This window comes from Ranitomeya imitator, chromosome 6, assembly GCF_032444005.1.
Source record: "Ranitomeya imitator isolate aRanImi1 chromosome 6, aRanImi1.pri, whole genome shotgun sequence".
Taxonomy (NCBI): domain Eukaryota; kingdom Metazoa; phylum Chordata; class Amphibia; order Anura; family Dendrobatidae; genus Ranitomeya; species Ranitomeya imitator.
The window spans coordinates 303,272,805-303,287,913 of record NC_091287.1 but is presented as its reverse complement, the minus strand read 5'-3'; the positions used below and the strand labels follow the sequence as shown (position 1 = coordinate 303,287,913).

General features: G+C 45.3%; 1 protein-coding gene across 1 annotated transcript in view; it reads right to left on the bottom strand.

Moving 5' to 3' along the window:
• F13A1 (coagulation factor XIII A chain) overlaps positions 1–15,109 on the bottom strand; it is a 421,197-nt gene that overhangs the window by 246,483 nt on the left and 159,605 nt on the right. The window lies entirely within an intron of this gene.

The following is a 15,109-nucleotide window of genomic DNA, read 5'->3' as shown; positions in this document are numbered from 1 at the left end:
CTGAGCAACAGTCCAGTTCTTTTTCTCCTTTGCCCAGGTAAGATGCTTCTGGTATTGTGTATTGGTCATAAGTAGCCCGAACCAAGGAATATGACACTTGTAGCTCATATCCTGGAAATGTCTGTGTGTGGTGGATCTTCAAACAATGACTCCAGCAGCAGTCCACTCCTTGTGAATCTCCCTCAAATTTTTGAATTACCTTTTCTTAACAATCCTTTCAAGGCTGCGGTTATCCCGGTTGCTTGCGCACATTTTTTACAACACTTTTTCCTTCCACTCAACTTTCCATTAATATGCTTGGATTCAGTACTCTGTAAACAGCCAGATTCTTTAGCAATGACCTTTTGTGGTTTACCCTGATTGTGGAGTGTGTCAATGACTGCCTTCTGGACATGTCATGTCAGCAGTCTTCCCCATGATTGTGGAGCCTACTGAAATAGACAAAGGGACCTTTTTAAACACTTAGGAAGCCTTTGCAGGTGTTTTTTGCTAACTATTCTAATTTACTGAGATAATGACTTTTCGGTTTTCATTAACTGTAAGCCATAATCATGAACATTAACAGATATAAACACTTGAAATAGATCACTCTGTTTGTAATGACTCTATATGATATACGAGATTCATTTTTTTGTATTGAAGAAATGAAATAAATTAACTTTTTGATGATAATCTAATTTTGTGAGAAGCATCTGCACCTGGCATACATGGCATAGAAAAATCATAAAAGCGCATTTAAGGAGATTAACAAGGGAGAAGACACAAACAGTCAATGCCTAACAGAGTAGCTGCAAGCTAATACCACCATGTGCTGTTGAAAGACTACAGAGAAAGTGAAACAAAAAGAATTACCGTTGTAGGAACCTAAGATTGAAGAACATGTCCCTTGAGGGACACTGGTCAGGGAGCAGCTGTGGCGCACTTAGAAATTATAAAAAGCCCTGGAAGGAAAGGAACTGGAGGAGTCGGCACCAAAACCTGACACAGGAAATACGTGTGGTGCAGCAAAGTTGGCTTATAGGCGCCATTGAGAGTGAAGTACTGAGTAGCGTGATCTGAGTGGAGGAACAAGTGACACGATGCGAGTGAGGGACCGAGTGGCCAGATCCGGGTGACTAGAGTTGAGACACCCGAGATGACTGGCCTGAACCAAAGCCGGAGACCAGAATCCAGAGCCGAATCAAGGCTGAGAGGGAGTTTTAATTATAGTAGCAGGATCCTACCTTCCCATGTAAAAAGGCTACCAGCCAAAGAGAGTGGTCCTAACAGAATAGGTCCCAGAAGCTGCCGTGTGCATATGAATAGGCCAATTTATGCGCTAAGTATTCTCAATTTTTCACTTTTTCTAGAGTAATAATGCAATTCAAATTTTATATTTTTCATGTTTGCATGCTATAGTGCTACAGCAGTGTTCCCCAGCTCCGGTCCTCAAGAGCCACCAACAGGTCATGTTTTCAGGATTTTCTTAGTATTACACAGGTAATACTTGCATCAGCTGGACGACAAATAATCCCATTGCCTGTGTAATAATAAGGAAATCCTGAAAACATGATCTGTTGTTGGCTCTTGAGGGCCGGAGTTGGGGAACACTGCGCTACCGAGTGCTACTTTATCTTTGTTACTTACCTATGGAGATTGCTACACTTAGTAAGCATCTGTTTACACCTGACTTCTGTTTGGAAGTGATGGTCACTCTTTTGATGATGTTTGTATACATAGGCTATCTGACTGAGCACTCCACCCCTCAGCCTGAGGTGGATTTAATTGTAGCAGGATCCTACCTTCCCATATAAATGTAGGCTATCAGCCTAATAGAGGAGTCCCCACAGGATAGATCCCAGCTACGAGAATCGCCTTCTTGGGGCTGCCAGGTACACCTAAATGGGCCAATTTATGCACTACGTATTCTCAATATTTCATTTTTTTCTAAAGCAGTAATGCAATTCAAATTTCATATTTTTCATGTTTGCATGTTAGGGCTAGCGGAACGCACCAAATAATAAGACAGATAGTGTATGGTGCGTTCGCAGCCCGGGGTCCACCGTGCAGAGATGGAACCTGCTGCTAAGTAATGACGGACTATATGGCGGTACTCATAAGTATACACACGTGGGTTAAACTTCACCCAGCGTGAAGGAAGCGATCCTGTTGCGTCACAGGATCGCGGTACCGCACATAGAAGGCGAGCAAGTAGTCAGCGAACTCAACCCCAACTAGGATTGAAGTCCGATTAGACCCTTGCTGGCACAACACCGCAACTGGGTGTGTAAGGAAGCAGAATAACAATATTAGGGCACAAGAGTGCATGCGGTGCCGCACTGACGAACGCCACTAACCACCCAGGCTTGGGTAAGGAAAGCACAAAGGAAGTGCACGGCGCCGTACTGGCGGTCACAGCAACTGGACGCTGTAACGTGTGATTAGTGCTGTAGGATAAGTCGGGCGCTAGATAGCAACCATACACCTTCCGCGAACAGACATTCAATAGGGAAGGGGTAACCAAGGACGACTTGCACTCACAACAAACACAAGTAAGCAAATGTACACTAGCGCATGGCCGTGCGGTCATGCGCAGTTTATATAGTTGCAGCACAGGAAGTGGCCAGAGAAACTTTGCCCTTCCAAGACCTGCCAAGAGGACCAATGGAATGTGCTGCAGAGCCTGAGCACATGACCCTCGATCTCCAACGGGAGATCTTGCCCTGGGCATGCTCAGTGTGTGCAGACAAGGACTTAGTCCCAGAGAAGTCCGCTCGCTGCTCACCAGCACTGGCTTTAATGGCAGAAGCTGAAGAAGCAGCAGTAACTCTCTGTACAGAGTGAGACTGAGCAAGAAGCTGGGACCGACGTCCCTGCTTAGCAGACTCCACTGCGGCTGGATAAGAATGGGAGACCGCAGCGGAGATGGCCCGAGATTCCCCCTGTGCAGAAGTGGGAACTCGAGACCTAACATTACCCCCCCTCCTAGGGCCCCCCCCTCCTTGGGCCTCGCTACGCTCGAAGGCAGCAATGAGCTGTGGGGCCCGAATGTTTTCAGCAGGCTCCCATGACCTGTCCTCTGGGCCATAACCCTTCCAATCCACCAGATAGAACTTTTTGCCGCGTACCACCTTGCACCCCAAAATAGCGTTCACCTCGTAATCGTCCGTAGATGAACCCGATGTCCCGGCAGATGACTCGGAATACCGGGACATGTATACGGCTTTCAAGAGGGACACATGAAAGGTGTCGGTGATACCCAAGCGTGGAGGAAGAGCCAAATGGTAGACCACAGGATTAACCTGTTCGAGAACCTTGAAGGGACCCAAGTAGCGAGGATCAAACTTAGTGGACTCAACTCGCAGCCTGATGTTACGGGCGGAGAGCCACACCAAGTCGCCAGGAGCAAAGGTCGGAGCGGGGCGGAGGACCTCATTCTCTCCTTGGAGGCCCGAATGGCATCCTGCGTGCAGTCCCAAATGTCCCGTGCCTCCACAGCCCAGTCTGCCACCCTGGAGTCAGCAGAAGACACAGGCATGGGCACAGGAACACGCGGATGCTGGCCGTAATTTAGGAGGAATGGAGTCTGACCGGTGGAGTCGGCTACGGCATTGTTAAGTGCAAACTCTGCCCACGGTAGCAAGGATGCCCAGTCATCCTGCCTGGCCGAAACAAAATGTCGTAAATATGTGACCAAGGTCTGGTTGGCCCTCTCTACCAACCCATTCGTCTCGGGATGATATGCCGAAGAGAGATTCAACTCAATACTGAGTAGACGACAAAGCTCTCTCCAGAATCGAGACGCAAACTGGGGACCCCGGTCACTAACAATTTTGTCTGGCATACCGTGTAGGCGAAAGATATGCTTGACAAACAAGACAGCCAACGCCCGTGCAAAAGGTAGCCGTGGAAGAGGCACCAAGTGCACCATTTTGGAAAAATGGTCGGTGATCACCCAGATAATGGTGCAGTTACGAGACTTGGGTAAGCCCACCACAAAGTCCATCCCGACCATCTCCCAGGGCCTGTCCGCCACCGGCAGAGGAAAAAGCAAACCAGCTGGCCGTTGCCGAGGAGTCTTGTTCTTGGCGCAAGAGACACACGCCCGAACATACTCTGCGACATCACGAGCCATATGCGGCCACCAGTACGTCCTCGCCAGTAACTCAGATGTCCTTTTGGTACCAAAATGTCCACCCACCCTGGACGAGTGTGCCCAAGAGAGAACCTCCGGTCGCAAATTGGATGGAACAAAAGTCTTGCCCGGGGGCACAGACTCTAGCGAAACCGGGGCCACAGTTCTCAAGCTCTCGGTGGGGACAATAAGCCGAGGCTCCTCCTCCTCCTCCGCAGATGACACAACGTAGCGAGAGAGAGCGTCGGCCCGAATGTTCTTCTCCCCAGAAAGAAAATGGAGGGTGAAATGAAACCGGGAGAAGAATAAGGACCATCTGGCCTGGCGAGAATTCAACCGCTGGGCTGTCTGCAGGTACACCAAATTTTTATGGTCTGTGAAGACTTGCAAGGGAAAACGTGCTCCCTCCAAGAGATGTCTCCACTCCGAGAAAGCCAACTTCATGGCTAGCAACTCCCTGTCCCCGATGGAATAATTCCTCTCTGCTGGTGAGAAGGTCTTGGAGAAAAAGAAGCAAGGATGCTTCCGACCTTGAGCATCCTTTTGGAAGAGGACTGCTCCAGCACCAACAGAAGAGGCATCCACCTCCATGATAAATGGCTTATCAACATCGGGGCGATGTAGGATGGGAGCGCTAGCGAAGTGTGACTTTATAGAGTTAAAGGCCTTGGAGACCTCCTCAGACCACAATTTGGGATTCGCCCCCTTCTTGGTGAGGGCAACCAAGGGAGCTACCAAAGTTGAGAAGTGCGGAATGAACTGGCGATAATAATTAATGAACCCCATAAAGCGCTGCACCACTTTAAGAGAATGGGGTTCCTGCCAGTCCATAACAGCCTGTAGTTTGGCAGGATCCATAGCCAATCCCTGGGCAGAGATGATGTAGCCTAGGAAAGGTAGGGACTCCTGCTCAAACATACACTTCTCCAACTTGGCATAGAGGGAGTTTGCCCGTAGGAGGTCGAAGACTTTGCAAACATCTCTTCGGTGGGAGTCAATATCTGGAGAGTAGATGAGAATATCATCCAGATAGACTACGACCGAGGTGGAAAGCATATCCCGGAAGATATCGTTCACAAAGTCTTGGAAAACGGCTGGGGCATTACAGAGCCCGAAGGGCATCACCAGATATTCATAGTGCCCATCCCTGGTGTTAAAAGCCGTCTTCCATTCGTCCCCCTCACGGATGCGAATCAGGTTGTAAGCACCCCGCAGATCTAGTTTAGTAAATACCCTTGCTCCCCGAAGCCTATCGAAGAGCTCAGATATCAAGGGCAAAGGATACTTATTTTTAACAGTGATAGCGTTAAGACCCCTGTAGTCTATGCATGGACGCAATTCCCCATTCTTCTTCTGCACGAAGAAGAACCCTGCCCCAGCAGGTGACACTGACTTCCTAATGAATCCTCTTGCCAGATTTTCCTGGATGTACTGTGACATTGCCTCCGTCTCCGGGAGAGATAGCGGATAGACTCGACCCCGGGGAGGCTCAGCACCAGGCAAGAGATCAAAAGGACAGTCATAGGGGCGATGGGGCGGAAGGATCTCCGCCGCCTTTTTGGAGAACACGTCTGCATAAGACCAATACTGCTTGGGGAGAGAGGAAAGATCTGCGGGTACCTCTGTAGAGGCAACCTGAACGCACTCCCTCTGACACCTACCCCCACAAGATTCACCCCATCCCAGGATTCTGCCAGAGGACCACTCGATATGAGGAGAGTGGTACCGTAGCCAAGGTATTCCCAACAGGACCTCATCAATTCCCTCTGGAATGACGAGCAGAGATATAATCTCCTGATGAGATGGCGACATGGACAGAGTAAAAGGGATGGTCTGGTGTGTTATCTGTGAGGGCAGTGTCGACCCATTCACCACTCATACCATTACTGGTTGAGCTAGCATAACCAGGGGTATTGCGTGACGTTGGTCGAAGGCAGAAGACATAAAATTGCCCTCCGCCCCAGAATCCACGCAGATCTCTACCGAGTGGGAGAATGAGCCTATAGTAATTGTCCCCTTAAAGGACAATTTAGAGGCAAACGTCGCCGTGTCTAGTGTACCTCCACCTACTACCACTAGACGCTGACGTTTCCTCGACCGCTGAGAACATCTGGTGGCTAGATGTCCTGACTGCTGGCAAACATGACAGACCTTGAGTGCACAAGCGGTCCGAGACTTAGATCCCGCTTGTGACACTTCCCTGGCCTCATGTGACTCAGGAACCAGGACCGGAGATTCCAGAGGTTTGGCGAAGGTAGGAGCCAGCCGAAACCTCTGCCTACACTGGGCTCGCTCTAACCTCCGCTCGTTAAAACGGAGGTCAATTCGAGTGGAGACAGTTATTAACTCCTCCAGTGTGGCAGGAATCTCCCTAGTGGCCTGAGCGTCCTTAACGTGGTCAGCCAGGCCCCTCCAAAATATGGGGATAAGAGCTTTATCCGACCAATCCAGCTCAGAAGCTAAAGTGCGGAATTGGACGGCAAAATGACTGACCAAGGACTCACCCTGAGTTAATGCCAGCAGTTGGAGCGCAGTATCATGGGTGACTTGAGGTCCTAAAAAGACCTGTTTCAGAGTGCTCAGAAACAGCGGAGCACTCTGCACCACATGATCACCACGCTCCCACAGCGGCGTAGCCCATTCCAACGCCCTGTCCGACAAGAGAGACACTATAAATCCCACCTTAGCCCGCTCTGTGGGAAAACGTGCAGCCAGGAGCTCGAGGTGAATAGAGCACTGACTCACAAATCTCCTACAAAACTTGCTATCACCAGAAAATGTTTCTGGCAGCGGGAGGCGAGAAAATGTCGGAGCAGGGGTGGCAATGGACAGGGTTGCTGCAGCCACGCTAGCAGCCTGTACAGCAACTGCGGTAACATCCACAGCTGAGGTTGTGCTCTCAAGAGCCGCCAACCTACCCTCCAGCTGCTGGATATACCGCAAGGATTGCTGTTTGTCCGTCATTACTAGCCAGACCCTGGCGCTAGTGTAATGTTAGGGCTAGCGGAACGCACCAAATAATAAGACAGATAGTGTATGGTGCGTTCGCAGCCCGGGGTCCACCGTGCAGAGATGGAACCTGCTGCTAAGTAATGACGGACTATATGGCGGTACTCATAAGTATACACACGTGGGTTAAACTTCACCCAGCGTGAAGGAAGCGATCCTGTTGCGTCACAGGATCGCGGTACCGCACATAGAAGGCGAGCAAGTAGTCAGCGAACTCAACCCCAACTAGGATTGAAGTCCGATTAGACCCTTGCTGGCACAACACCGCAACTGGGTGTGTAAGGAAGCAGAATAACAATATTAGGGCACAAGAGTGCATGCGGTGCCGCACTGACGAACGCCACTAACCACCCAGGCTTGGGTAAGGAAAGCACAGAGGAAGTGCACGGCGCCGTACTGGCGGTCACAGCAACTGGACGCTGTAACGTGTGATTAGTGCTGTAGGATAAGTCGGGCGCTAGATAGCAACCATACACCTTCCGCGAACAGATATTCAATAGGGAAGGGGTATCCAAGGACGACTTGCACTCACAACAAACACACGTAAGCAAATGTACACTAGCGCATGGCCGTGCGGTCATGCGCAGTTTATATAGTTGCAGCACAGGAAGTGGCCACAGAAACTTTGCCCTTCCAAGACCTGCCAAGAGGACCAATGGAATGTGCTGCAGAGCCTGAGCACATGACCCTCGATCTCCAACGGGAGATCTTGCCCTGGGCATGCTCAGTGTGTGCAGACAAGGACTTAGTCCCAGAGAAGTCTGCTCGCTGCTGACCAGCACTGGCTTTAATGGCAGAAGCTGAAGAAGCAGCAGTAACTCTCTGTACAGAGTGAGACTAAGCAAGACGCTGAGTTCTCCTTCATTTTGTTAGGGTAAGAGGGAGATGCGGCTACAGAGGTCGTTTGTGTGATCTATTACTTACAGCATATACAAATGGTAAAGAGTGTCGGGCGGGGCTAGGCTTCAGGGAACAAAAATGGTAGTGTGACGAGAGTATTGTGTACCAAGTAATTCACCAATCCAAGACTTGTGGCCTTGAGGGAAATACTGGTGACCTCCATTAGGGCCTGTGTGACATGTTGAGGCGCCTAGAGGAAATACAACAAGGGTAGGTCCAGTAATGAGAGTGACACCCATTAGGTTGCGGATTTAAGTTTAGCCAATACCTACTATAATAGACCCTTAGCTGTAAATATAAAGAACAGTGTGTATATATATATATATCTATATATCTATATCTAGAAATTAAAAAAATGGAGTCAGCACACCATTCAAAGTGAAAAATAGATGTTCTTCTGTTTAATAGCCCATCACGGCAGCGTTTTGACTCAGACTGAGTCTTCCCACATTGTGCATGACAAGTGGTGGCAATGTCATGATTTGGCAGCTGCTTTTCTGCATCTGCCTATTGGCCCTCTGCACTGGAAATCGATGGAAATATGAATGCTACCATGTACAAGGATATACTGGAGAATGTAATGCTGTCATATGGTAAAACCAAAGCAGGCAGGGGAAGGAAATTCCAGCAAGACAATGATCCTAAGCACACATTCAATTTAGTCAAAAATAGTAAAGAAAGATGTTTGCCTATTGCAATGGCCAAGCACTTTTTGGATGAGTTAGGGTGACGAGTTGGGGCCTGTAACCATAGCAATAAAGATGAACTGTTTGTAGATTTGGAAATGGAATGGAGCAAGATCCCTGAGGATGTCTTGTATGTCTTCAATGACCTTTGGTGTTTGTGCATTAATCAAAGCAAGAGGTTATGTTACAAAATGACAAAATGACAAAGACATGAACAGTCTACAATTTTGAGGGTAGGGTAATTTACCATTGAGAGAGAGAATATCAAAAATAAAATCCAGAAAATCACATTGGATAAATTGGATACATTTATTTGCATTTTGTAGTGAGAAATAAGTATTTGATCCCCTACCAACCATTAAGAGTTCTGGCTCCTACAGACCAGTTAGATGCTCCTAATCAACTTGTTACCTGCATTAAAGACAGCTGTCTTAAATAGTCACCTTTATAAAAGACTCCTGTCCACAGACTCAATTAATCAGTCAGACTCTAACCTCTACACTTGGGCAAGACCAAAAAGCTTTCTAAGGATGTCAGGGACAAGATCATAGTCCTGCACAAAGCTGGAATGGGCTGCAAAACCATAAGTAAGACGCTGGCTGAGGAGAAAAATGGTGCAGCAGTAAGAAAATGGAAGAAATACAAAATGACTGTCAATCGACATTGATCTGGGGCACCATGCAAGATCTCACCTCGTCGGGTATCCTTGATCATGAAGAAGTAAACCTATACAAAGAGCAAACAGCATATATGCTCCGCCATATTAAATTTAATAGACAACCAAAAAAATAATGGACATCAGAGCTAAAAAATATAACAACTTTTATTGAGAACCAAATTTCTTACTTGTATTTTTACTTTTTTAATTGCATCTTTTTTACTTGTATTTTTAATATTTACGTGTAACATTTTAGAAATTTGGTTCTCAATAAAAGTTGTTAAATTTTTTAGCTCTGGTGTCCATTATTTTTTTGGTTGTTGATCATGAAGAAGGTAAGAGATCAGCATAAAACTACGCAAGGAACTTGTTAACGATCGCAAGATGTCTGGGACCACAATCACCAAGAAAACCATTGGTAACACATTACGTCATAAAGGTTTAAAATCCTGCAGTGCCCGCAAGTGCCCTTGCTCAAGAAGGCACATGTGCAGGCCAGTCTGAAATTTGCTATTGAGCACCTGGATAGTTCTGTGAGTGATTGGGAGAAGGTGCTGTGGTCAGATGAGACAAAGATTGAGGTCTTTGACATTAACTCAACTCGCCGTGATTGGGGGAAGAAAAATGCTGCCTATGACCCAAAGAACTCCGTCCCACCTGTCAAGCATAGAGGTGGAAACATTATGTTTTGGGGGTATTTCTCTGCTAATGGTACAGGACTACTTCACCACATCAATGGGAGAATGGATAGAGTCATGTATTGTTAAATCCTGGGTTACAACCTCCTTCACTCCACCAGGACATTAAAAATAGGTCATGACTGGGTCTTCCAGCAAGACAATTACCCAAAACACACAGCTAAGGCAACAAAGGAATGGCTCAAAAAGAAGCACAATAAGGTGCCTTACCAGTCTCTAGACCTTAATCCCATAGAAAACTTATGGAGGGAGTTGAAGCTCCGAGTTGCCAGGCAACAGCCTCAAAATCTTAATGATTTACAGATGATATGCAAAGAGGAGTGGGCTAAAATTCCTCCTGACGTGCAAAAACCTCATCATCAACTACAAAAAACTTCTGACTGCTTTGCTTGTCAACAAGGGTTTTGCCTCCAAGTATTACATCTTGTTTGCCAGAGGGATGAAATACTTATTTCCCACTGCAAAATGCAAATACATTTTTGTAATTTATACAGTGTCATTTTTTTTATATAATCTCTCTCAATGTTAAAATTAACCCTTAAAATTATAAATTATAGACTGTTCCTGTCTTTGTCAGTGGGCAAACTTACAAAATCAGCAAGGGATCAAATACTTATTTCCCCCACTGTATATTTTAAAGCATTTTGGTTAAAATTAAGGTCTTGCATGATTGCAACTTCATGCACTTTCAATTCATCACCAGGAAAATGGCATTATAACAACCAGACAGAAGTGATCACACCTTTAAAAAAATGCAAAAGTTTTGGTCGCAGTGGGTTTAGAAAGTATTCAGACCCCTTTAAATTTTTTACTCTTTGCTTCATAGCAGCCATTTGGTAAATTCAAAAAAGTTCATTTTTTTCACATTATTTGTACACTCTGCACCCAATCTTAACTTAAAAAAACAGAACTGTAGAAATCTTTGCAAATCTAATAAAAAACAAAAACTGAACACTCATATTTAAGTCACATTCTGTCCATTTCCTTGTAATACTCCTTGAGATGCTTCTACTCCCTCATTGGAGTCCAGCTGTGTTTAATTAAACTGATGGGACTTGATTTGGAAAGGCACACACCTGTCTATATAAGACCTCAAAGCTCACAGTGCATGCAATGTATAAGAGGTGTGTGGATGTTTTCTGTGCTGCTGCAACAATATAATTTCAAGACATGATGAGGTAGTAATGGTGGTTTATTCAACACGCTTCAGGGTCTCAGTGACTCCTTTTTCAAGAAATGTCACGCAATTTCATTGCACTTGGAATTTTTTCCTATTTTCTCTTACAGGACATGGTAAAACCAATGATAACGTTCAAAAGTACAACTCATCCCGCAAAAAATAAGCCCTCACATGGCCATATTGACAGAAAAATAAATAAAATATGGCTCTGGAAAGAAGGGGAGCGAAAAACGAAAATGAAAAAAGCTCTGGGGGTCAAGGGAAAAAGATGGTCAAGCAATACCTGGCTGAAAAAACAGAGTACTCCCTAATTCTTTTGCGACCTTCAACTATTGAGTCTCAAAGCTGGACACCTGGCATGAGCTCTCCCTCTATGCCTTGGAGGTATTGTGCTACCCTGCCGCTAGTGTCTTGTCTGAGTGAGTTTTTAGTGCCGCCAGGGGAGTCATAGAAGAAAGGTGCTTTTGGCCCTCGACAGAAAATGCTGACAGGCTGACGTGACATGCTGACGGGCTCACTCTGATAAAAATGAACAAGTCCCAGGAGGAAGCTGTCATGAAACATGCGTCCGGGTCTGGCAAGGATCAGCGTGCCATGTGGCTGTAAGCAAGGATCACCGCGTCTCTAGGTAATCTGTATTTACTCAGATCATTTAGTTTATTCATTTTGTGTGTGCCTACTCATGTGTCAGCAACATTTGATTATACTGGTCTTATGGAGTTGATACAATCTTTCAGCAATAGGCAATTGCACCAGTCTTACGGTGTTTACTTACTGGTTAAATAAAAGCTACTATTTCCGTGCAAGTTTGAGCTGCAGCTATATAAGAGGGCATTTTGGCAATATAATTTTGATGTACCAGTTTGTAAATTATTTCACTAGTCTTATGATGTTGAAATGCTGATTAATAAAGTCTACATATTTTCGTGTAGATTTGAGCTGCACTTATACAATTGTGGTCTTACCATTTAGATTAAGTAGGGCATTTTGGTCAGTATAATTCTGATTTATCTGGTCTATGTATTTGTGATGCACATTGCATGTAGCCAGTTCTTTACAGTTTTTTGGATATACAGTGTATACAACATTTATACAAAAATCGAAATACTTTATCTGTATGCCATAATAACTAAAGTGCTCTGTAAATTTTCTTAATGCTAATCAGTGTTGATCTGCTAATATTGTGATTTTTTGCACTTACCATTATTTTTGATATTATATGTGGTTCAGAGGCATTGTTTTAAATTATATGTGTAATGTATGTATTAATAAAGTTATAACTTTTTATAAAAAAAGCAACAACACTTTTTTGATTCAGCCCGCAGTTTAATAACTGCATAGCTGGTCAGTATGTTTATAAAAATGAACAAAGCCTGGTTTAGCCCTGACTTTTCCACATCATCAGAAATCAGCAGCACATAAAGTGTTTTTAATCTTCAATATTTTAATGAGGCCCGCCAGTTGTTCATGGGCAGGGCCGGCTCCAGGTTTTTGAGGGCCCCGGGCGAAAGAGTCTCAGTGGGCCCCCCCTTTAACACATACCCTGATTCATGATCGCATATAAACACAGCCATGTAGTATATAACACTGCCCACGTAGTATATAGCAGCCCATGTAGTATATAGCAGCCCATGTAGTATATAGCAGCCCACGTAGCATATAGCAGCCCACATAGTATATAGCAGCGCCACTCACTCATGCACTGGTAGGAGTAGGAGCTCCTCCTGAATCTGCCTCATAACTTCAGCAGCACAGCAGCCAGCTAGGGGCGGAGATCAGAGCAGAGAATGTGCTCTCTCCCCCCACAAACAATGTCATGCTGGCTGCCTTCTCTTAACCCCTATGTGTGCCTGCCTGGCTGCAACTCACTGAGTGATAAGATGCTTGTGTCAGAGCTGGCACATAGGGGTTAAGAGAACGCAGCCAGCAGTGACTTTGTGGGCGGAGAGAGCATGTTATCTCCTGCTCTGCTCTCCCAGCTGTATCTATGACAGTGTGAGTGGGCCCCCCTCTCTCCCCAGGGCCCCGGCATTTGCCCGCTGTGCCGGGTGCTGACGCCGGCCCTGTTCATGGGTCTTGACTGGATGATTATACTTATAATTTTTTTCCTGACTTTGCACTGTGTGCAAAGCCTTTATGAATGTAGAAGTTCAACAACTACACTTTCCTAATTTTTTATGAAATACACCAGTTGGTGTATGAATGACCCTGCTTGTATTTTTTGGCAGTCTTTGCACTGTGTGCAGATCTTTTTTGAGTGTGGAAGAACCACAACTACACTTTGTTCACATTATTTGAATGAGATACTACAGTTGAAGCCTTCAAGGGTGCATGGATGACCCTGTTTGTAATTTTTGGCAAGCTTTCTCCTTAGTTCAATCCTTTCATGAGTGTGAGAGTACCACAACTACATTTTGTTCACAACATTTGACTGAGATACTAAAGTTTGTGCCTTGAAGGGTGTATGGTTGACCCTATTTGTAATGTTTGGCTGGCTTTTCACTGTCTGCAGACTTTTTATGAGTCAGGTAGTAACACAACTACACTTTGTTCACAATATTTGAAAGAGATACTCCCGTTGGTGCCATGGGCGGTGTATGAATGATCCTGCTTGTATTTTTGAAAGACTTTGGACTTAGTGCATAACTTTTATGATTGTGAGAAAAACACTACACTTGGTTCACAATATTTGAATCATATGCTACAGTTGGTGCCTTGAAGGATGTATGGATGGCCCTGCTTGTAATGTTTGGTAGGTTTTGCACTCTGTGCAGGCCTTTTATTAATGTGGGAGTACTACAACTACATTTTGTTCACAATGTTTGACTGAAATACTAAAGTTGGTGCCTTGAAAGATGTGCGGTTGATGTTGCTTGTAATTTTTGGCTGTCTTTGCACTGTGTTCAGACTTTTTCTGAATGTGGAAGTACCACACCTATAATTTGTTCACAATTTTTGAATGAAATTCAAGAGTATATGGATGACCCTGCTTGTAATTCTTGGTATGCTTTGTACTTAGTGCATAGTCTTTATGAGATTATGAGTATCAGTACATCACAATTTGAACAAAATTAATATGAGGCCCTACTTTATGTCTAATACAGGGTGTATCTGAGTCCCTCTTCCTTCACATCTTTGGCAATTCTTGCTTCCTTCATAAATTACACAGCTCTTATTTGCTGGCTAATACCGCAGACCAATACTTCCTTCCTTTATGTAAGTCTATGTGAGCCTCGTTATGATTCTCATAGGCTTACTATAAGGATGCCGTCACACTAGCAGGATTCAGTCAGTATTTTACATCAGTATTTGTAAGCCAAAACCAGGAGTGGGTGATAAATGCAGAAGTGGTGCATATGTTTCTATTATACTTTTCCTCTAATTGTTCCACTCCTAGTTTTGGCTTACAAATACTGATGTAAAATACTGACCAAATACTGCTAGTGTGACGGCAGCCTAAGAAAGAGACTTCCGGTCCACACATAAACACTAGAATATGCTAGAAATGGCAGAAGACAGCGATGGATAAGTATTGTAATATATACACTGAGCATACTTTACTCTTAAGGTACCGTCACACATAACAATATCGTTAATGATATCGTTGCAACGTCACGCTTTTGGTGACGTAGCAACGTTCCGCTAACGATCTCGCTATGTGTGACAGCGACCAACGATCAGGCCCCTGCTGGGAGATCGTTGGTCGTTGGGGAATGATCAGGACCATTTTTTGGTCGCTGATCACCCGCTGTCATCGCTGGATCGGCGTGTGTGACGCCGATCCAGCGATGTGTTCACTTGTAACCAGGGTTAAAACGGCTTTCGGCAGGAGCGCTGCTAATGCACGCGCTCCGGCCAAGAGTT